We start from the raw sequence: 8,452 nt of genomic DNA on the forward strand, positions 1-8,452 counted from the left end.
GTTGAGTCATGGCGGTGGATCCCTCATGAATGGATTAATGCTCTCCCTGGGGAAAGAGGGGGATTAATGAGTGAATTCTTGCTTTATTAGTTCCCACAAGTGCTCGTTGCTTAAAAAGACCCTGGCACCTGCTGTCTCTCTCTCTTGCTTCCTCTTGTACCCACCGGCTGTCTGTCACTTTCCTGCCTGAGCAGAAGCAGCCTGAAGCCCGTGCCAGATGCAGATGTCCCAGAATCATAAGCCAAATAAACCTCTTTTCCTTATAAATTACCCAGTCTCAGGTATTTCTGTTATAGCAACACAAACGGACTAAAACATGTTGGTTAGGTATTCTCTCAACCAATGAATCTGCTTTCGATTCAACTGCACATTTGATTTCCTAAGTTCAATAGCAAAGATAGAATGGCGTCCTCCACTCTTCTTCCCTAGGTCTCGGTTTTTATATTGGTGAACTGGGCCACTTCTTCCTCACCCTAAATGCTGTTTAGTCTACTTCTGTACTTGGGTCACACTATTCTTTCCATACTCTAACGTGCTTCAAAATAACTCCGTTAAGATAATCACCATTCTGCATAATTCCCTGTATGTGCTGCCTCAGGTTCTCATTGTCTTAGAGAGATTCAGTGAAGAATTATACTTCTCTAATCTTTTCTGTCTAGCCTCCTTCAAGCCTGTATCATAATTGAGTCTGAGTGACAGACACTGTCATGTGCACAAAAACTTTCCTTTTCCCTACTGTCCAATTTTCTTTAAAGTATGTATACTTCTTCACTTACTTTCTTGTATCTCAGGCAGTTAGGACTCTTACCGACCTGCCTTACACATGTTCAGGATCTACAGTAAACCCAGAACACAGACTAGCTGAAGCCCCACGTCCACATCCATCCCATAAAAATAGTACAATTCTTCTTAATTTGCCTGACTTCTATCAAACTTTGAAAAAAAATAGTTGCTGAAATTCAGTAAAATATCTAATTTTGTTCTACAGTTATGAGCTATGAATGCAAATAGTACCTCTTAAAGAAGTAATTTACTGATAACATTGTGGCAGATGGTATGTTAGAGAATATTTTATATGTACTCTACAGAACGAGATATAAAACAAGTTGAACTTATTTAGTAATTCTAAGTTTCATTGAATACGAGAGCAAAATGAAGGTATGACAAGAGTTTATTTGCAATTTTTAATTAAACTTTAGTAACTTTAAGTTTAAATTAAATTTTAGTGAGAAAAGTTATTTTTTATTTATAAAGAAAGACTTTTTATACAACAGCCTTGGTGATGTAATAAATATTGTGCTACCCAATGCCATTTTAATATTAATTTATTTGATTCTATGGTGCCATACTTGAGCAAGCATGATTAAGAATTGTTACATGATGGATGATTCAATTTTATTATTTTATTGGATATATTAGATAAATTACAAATTGACAATGTTGATGAATTAATTGATAACACCTAAGAAGATAGCATCATCATTTACTAATTACTGTAATTTGTAATCAACAAAACAATATTTTAAGGATTTTGATAGTAGCAATAAAACCATAGGCTCAAAAGAATAATTTGTCCAATAGGTATGTGTGTTTATATAGATATATATGAACATATAAACTGAAAAAGTAAATTCAAACCGAATGGGAGTGGCAGTGGTTACAAAAACAGTGTAATTATGGAACGGCTTGTGTTTACAGATTTTCACCACAGAAGAGAAATATTGTTTTTTGAAAAAAAAAGTATTATATCTTGATATTGCCAGTTCCTGCTATAAAGATTGATCATAGTGGTAATTTTTAATCTAATTTCATAAATACATATTAAACTTCAATCATATTAAACTGTGTTAGGCACAAGATTTAAGGCTGAATTTCTCAACTTGAGCACTATTGACATTTTAAGGCAGATAACCCTTTCTTGTGCAGATGTCTTGTGCACTGTAGGAAGTTTAGCCTATCCCTAGCCTCTACCTACTAGAAGCCAGTAGCTCTCCCCATCCAGCGTGACAGACAATAACGTCTCCATATATTGCCAATGTCTTCTGGGAAGAAATCAGCCTCTGTCAATGACCACTGATGCAAGGTTATAAATCATTCATTTAATCTGCACTCAACAAGTTTGTAATTAGCAATTAAGATTACTCACAAACATGGGAAACCTACTTTAGGAAGTCAAGTGTGAGAAAAAAAAAACAAAGAAAACAAAACAAAACATATGGGTCTTTTTTCCAACTGTAATCTCCCAGAAACCAACCCTGACACACATATACCACACACACACACATATCCTGTTAAGAATCATTTTCACAGTGAGCAACACGTGCATATAAATTCAACTGATCTTTTTCCAGGAACACAGCAGAGAAAGGATAGTTTCTTCAACAAGTGGTGTTGAAAAAATTGGATATGTAAATGCAAAAAAATGAGATTGGACCCTTTTCTTACACCATACACAAACATCAACTCAAAATGAATTAGAACTGAAACTGTAAAACTCCTAGAAAAAAATATAGGGAAAAAATCTTCATAAGATTTTTGGTTGCCAATACCTTGACAATGATTTTTTGGATATGGTGCTAAAAGCATAAGCAACAAAACCAAAAATAGTTATTTGGGACTACATCAAATTAAAAGGCTTCTCTGGTGGTCAAAGGTTCAGACCTCTATACTGGCCAGCTGTCAAAAAATTTTAAAAAAAATTTTAAAGAAGCTTCTGCACAGCAAAAGAAACAATAGGGTAAAAATGGGAAAAAATATTTTTAAACCATATATCTAACGGGTTAATATGCAACATTTATGAAGAATTCCTTTGTACAACAGCTGTCAAAAAATTTTTAAAAAAATTTTAAAGAAGCTTCTGCACAGCAAAAGAAACAATAGGGTAAAAATGGGAAAAATTATTTTTAAACCATATATCTAACGGGTTAATATGCAACATTTATGAAGAATTCCTTTGTACAACGCAATAGCAAAAAACCAAATAACTCAACTAAAAAAATTGAGTAGACTTTTCTTCAAAGAAGACCAATGGTCCACAGGTATATGAAAAGATACTCAATATTAGTAATCATCAGAGAAATGAAATCAAAACCATAATGAGATATCACACTATAACTGTTAGGATAGATAGATAGAGAAAGAGAGAGAGAGAGAGAAAAAGAGAGAAAGAGAGAGAGAGAGATTAGTGTTGGCAAGTATGTGGAGAAATTAGAACACTTTTAAACTGTTTGTAGAAATTTAAATCATAAAACTGCTATGGGAAATAGTATGAATTCTCTTCAAAAGATTGAAAATGAAACTACCATATAATCTAGCACAACCACTTCTGGGTATATATCCAAAAACAATATACTTTTTTAATAGTTATTTTTTTCTTACTAAGTAAACAACAGTAATCTCCGCAGGTCAGAGAAGATTTAATTTGGGCTTTAAAAGATGAGTAGAATTTAAATATATTAATAAATATCAAAATCACATTCTGAGTTATATGGAAGATCATGAGTAAAACTTCTGATGCATGAAGGTATGCAAAGCATTATAAGATCATCAAGTAGGTTAGCAAGTTTAGAACATAAAATACACGAGTTGGCATAGTAGGGGGAATGAAGTTGAAAATACGAGAATATGGAGTACTTGAAGTTTCAAAGTTACAAAGTCGGAGCTTCATTTAATAGTAAATGGGCAATCAAAGCTTTTCATGTGGAGTGTGACATGATCAGATTTGTGGTTGTTTTAGTCGCGTTTTCCAAAGAAACAAAACCAAAAGGGTATCTCTATCTCAATCTCTTTCTCTATATCTCTATCTATCAATATAGACATATGAAATGATTTATGATGGGTATTGGCTCATGTAATTATGAAGGCTGAAAAGTCCCACAATATGCCCTCTACAAGCTGGAGAACCAGAAAAGCCAGTGGTGTAATTCAGTCTTAGTCCAAAGGCCTGAGAAACTAGGGGCTGTGGGTGTTGAGTCCTGGAGTGTGAAAGACTGAGAACCTGGAGTCTTGATGTATGAGGGTGGAACATGATGTCCCATCTCCAGAAGAGAGAGAGAATTCTCCATTTCTCTACCTTTTTGTTCAGTCAGGGCCCTCAACGTATTAGACGATTCCCACCCACATTGGTGAGGATGGATCTTCTTTACTCCGTCTACTGATTCAGAAGTTTGCCGGTTCTGGAAACACACCCACAGACATATTGAGAAATAACGCTTTATCAGTTTTCTCGGTATCTTGAACACAGTTATGTTGAGTCATAAAATTGATCATTACTCTATTTTTATGCTTATTATGTTTATTTGTTTTGTGTTGTGTCTTCTTTTTTTCTTCAGGCTAATGGGATGTCATTGTGGAACTCACATTTGAGGAGGTGGAATTTGTTAATATAGTTCTTATCAACACGAAGTAGGTAAGATGAAATATAAAATAGTGTGAGAAATAAAATGGACAAAAAACAAATTCTTGAAATTGCTACACATCTTAAGAAGTTGGATGATATTTGTTTTTGTGTTAGCAATTTATATGAGATTAAGAGGACTCTATAATTTTACATACAGGCTGAGCAGACAATGTGTAAATTTTAAAAAAGCATACATGAAATAATGAATAATGGGAGTTTTTTTATTAAAGCATAACTGATTATACATATTTGTGGTGTATAGAGTTGAATATCAATACTTGTGTACAATGTATAATTATCAAATCAGGATAATTAGCATGTCTATCATTATAAAATGTAAACATTCCTTGTATCTATTAATGAAATTCTCGCTGACTCCCCTCTCCCTCCCCCTTTCCATTTCTAGTAATCACAGTTCTATTCCCTCCTGAAAGTTCAACATTTTATTATGATTGTTGTTTCCTTTTCTTTCAAGAAACTTCTTAATTATATTTCATTTCAGATTATGAATTTCTTGAAGTTCAAATGGAAGTTAGTTTTAAAACACAATTATGGGGCACTGATGGACTGTCAGTCACAGTTACAAGCTGCAATATAATTTAGAGAAAATGAAGTGGACAGAAAATAGAAAGAAATTATATTTATTCAAGATATTAAATACATATAGGGTGCGTAAGAACGTACTGACGAATATTCAGACTAAGAAAAGGCTCATTTAACAAATATTAATATTTGAGCTCTTAATATTTGCAAGCATTATGAAAAAATCTTCCTATGAATATAGAGAAATATACTTAAGTATAAATTCATGCATATGTTTAAATGCATACACCTTTGTATTTATATTCTCATTACATATATAATGTTTTAAGGATCAATTTACTTTTGATTAAAAATGTATAAAAATACAAAAGCCATACTCCTTATACTTTATACATACATTTCACTTACAAATCTTTTTTTTTCTTCAGCTACACTTTTCCTTACCTTAATATTTGTTGTCTTTTTGTTGCTTGTAATATTTGTTGTTTGTCTTAATATTTGTTGTCTCAATTACAGAATATCAAACTATACTCAAAATGGTGTAGAAAAAGCCAGCCATTGGTACAACATGAAGAAGCCCACAAGTAAGGACAAATAGTAGCAGCAGGTGGCAAGATGTGGAAAGTGATTGAAGCAGTGGTTACAAATATTCACCAGAAGCTAAAACTATGCAAAAGCTTGTGCCCTAATGTTAGCACAGGTTAGACTAGTCACTAGCTTGGTGGCTGGCCTCAGTGTGTTTGGGTTCAGATTCTACACAGCAATACAATTTCTTCAAGTTAAAAGTTCTTGGCTAGCACTGATCACAGGGTGGCTGGAAGGTACTAGACCAGTCTATTAGTTTTTCAAAATGCTGTTGTATACCTGATGGATGTATTGCGAGACTTCAGGAACTCTACACTTCAGCAAAAGTGTGTAATTGGGGTTTCCTGGCTGGACATGCAGCTCAGCCAAAATCCAAATGATTAGTGAGCTTCAGGGACTGGTAGAGCATATCCCGCCCTTCAACATTCCTCTTGGCAATAGTATAAACATTGTTGTTTTCCAACTTCTGGAAACAGTGTCAGCATTTACATCACATTCCTTAATCTGAAATTGAAGTTCGTTTTCATTGGGAATATCTTTTCAGGTTGCAAGAAATACCTGGCTCTCCATTTTGCCATCTTCTAGAAAATGCACATTGAGGGGATGAAGCAGCTGATGTAGAAAACATTGATATTGTTTTTACAGCCACTTGCAGGTTATTCAGAGGTTCCATCTTCATTACTGGGCCCAAGTTGTTGAGAGGAAGGGAGACATTGATGCTGTGGTTTGGCATCAGTGGTATGTGGACGGCCAGAGGAGCACTGGGGATGACACCGAAGCTATTCTTATTAAACTGTATTACAAAGTCTGTCATGTGCTATAGAGCTTTATTGGTGGAGTTCATTTCCATATAGATGTGCCCCTGGTATGAATAAATCTTACCTGAAATCTCCAAGCCCTTAGCCTTTACTGCAGGTAGCCAGTCAGCCTTAGGAGCCACATATCCACCAAGTGCCATGCCTATCCCTGTGGAGAGTTCAAACAGCTCATTCAGACCACTGCTGACCACAGCAGGAGTAGGTGAAGGAGCAAAGCTTGCAGGCACTGATGATGGGATGAAGGACTGTCCCACCAGATTATCTCGTCCTTCTCCCAAGAGACCCACTGCTCCCATCTGCATGGAGGATACCTGTGGCACATTAACTAGGGGACCGAGGTTAAGGTTTAAAAGATCCCCCAGAAGATCACCCTGAAAGGGGATAATCTGAGGCTGTTCGAGGTTGGTTGCAGTGGTGGTGCCAACAGGGCTGTAACCTGCATCAGTGTTCCCATAATGCATTGGCAAGTGTTTGTGATGGATTCCAGGCCTTCCTTCCACAAAAGCATTGGGAGGCTTACGGTATACAGAGGACAAAGAACCAATGTGGCAGATTAGCTCATCCAGGTCTGTCTCCTCAGAGATCAGTGGCTTTTCAGACACAACTACTTCTTTGGCCATTACAGGGTCAGTTCAGAGAAGGTGCCAATAAATACAGCCTCACTCTCAAAGGTCAGGATTATCAGAATCCTGTGTTGCCAAACCCAAGACCTACTGGACTAGCTCTTGTGTTTCTGAAGGTTTCTTGAGAAACAGCCTCACTATGGCAATATGCAAAATGAGCTGCACTTGGGTGCTTTCAAAATGAAAACCCTCCAGGAAGATGTCTAGTAACTCATCAGCCCTATCAATTCTTTCAGCATATGTTCCCACAATCCAAATCATAGCCACTCAAGCATATGGCTCATCCAGTGAATCCGAGTTCTCACAAGGAGTGGCAATGATACTTTCATACTTGCTGAGGTAATTGCAGATGTCCCTGATGACAATTGCCTCTTGAACCACATAATTTACTTTGGTCTGGATTAGATCAAGCAAAGTGCTTACACAGCACTCTGCAGATTGCTCCACTTTGATGACACACCGTCCAATGGCCCTCACAGCTCTGCAAAGTCAACATCTAACTCTATGGCATATTCCTTCAGTTCTGCCAGAACCTGAGCAATGTTGGCTTTGGATGCCAAACGAATCATGATGTCCAACTTCTCTAATTTAACATAGATGGGATCATTGTACTTCACAAAGAAGACTGATCTCTTGCTTCAAGATTTCAGGCCTTTTCTGGACAATTAGATTGGTGTTTCTCAGGGAAACATACAGCACCTTGGGCTCCCCAGACAGCAAAGTGACAAGTGGAAGGGCTAACTTCTTCAGCAGCATATTGTAGTAGTCAGAGTCCTTGGGCAACAACTCTAGAAATTTCATTAGGACTTTTACTGCTGAAAGCACCACTGCTGAATTGGCATGGGAAAGCTATGGAGTTACCTGATCGCAGATGCTCTGAGCCTCCTGATGAGCTTTAGGATTGTAATTAGACAGGCAGCCCAGGATGAAAATCTGGCCCCACTCGGGGCTGTCAGCAGTTTATTAATGTTCTGTGGGTTCAGATCGAGTAAGTTGCTGTTTGGGTGAGCTTTTACTGCTGAAAGCACCACTGCTGAATTGGCATGGGGAAGCTATGGAGTTACCTGATCGCAGATGCTCTGAGCCTCCTGATCAGCTTTAGGATTGTAATTAGACAGGCAGCCCAGGATGAAAATCTGGCCCCACTTGGGGCACTCATTCAGGGCTGTCAGCAGTTTATTAATGTTCTGTGGGTTCAGATCGAGTAAGTTGCTGTTTGGGTGAGACTCACTTATTTCAGATAACGCTGCTACAGCATTAGCTATCATCATTGGATTTGAATCTGCTATGAGATCCTGTAGAGAATCCCGAAATCACTGATCTTCTGCTATTTGGGCATGGATACCATGGAGTTTTGCCATGAAGACTGCTACTATTTTCCAAACATAGGGACCTTTGTCCTTCAAGCACTTGTGGAGGGGCTCACAGAGATATTCTATAATCTTCTCCACTCAGATACAGCCCATGGTTCCAACTGCCAAGGC

The 8,452-nt window shown here is 37.1% G+C and overlaps 1 pseudogene; it reads right to left on the minus strand.

Annotated features, from left to right (window-relative positions):
* Positions 1 to 5,779: 5,779 nt before the first annotated feature.
* LOC103600692 overlaps positions 5,780 to 8,452 on the minus strand; it is a 21,721-nt pseudogene continuing 19,048 nt past the window's right edge.

This window comes from Galeopterus variegatus, unplaced genomic scaffold (genome assembly GCF_000696425.1).
Source record: "Galeopterus variegatus unplaced genomic scaffold, G_variegatus-3.0.2 Scaffold3421, whole genome shotgun sequence".
NCBI lineage: Eukaryota > Metazoa > Chordata > Mammalia > Dermoptera > Cynocephalidae > Galeopterus > Galeopterus variegatus.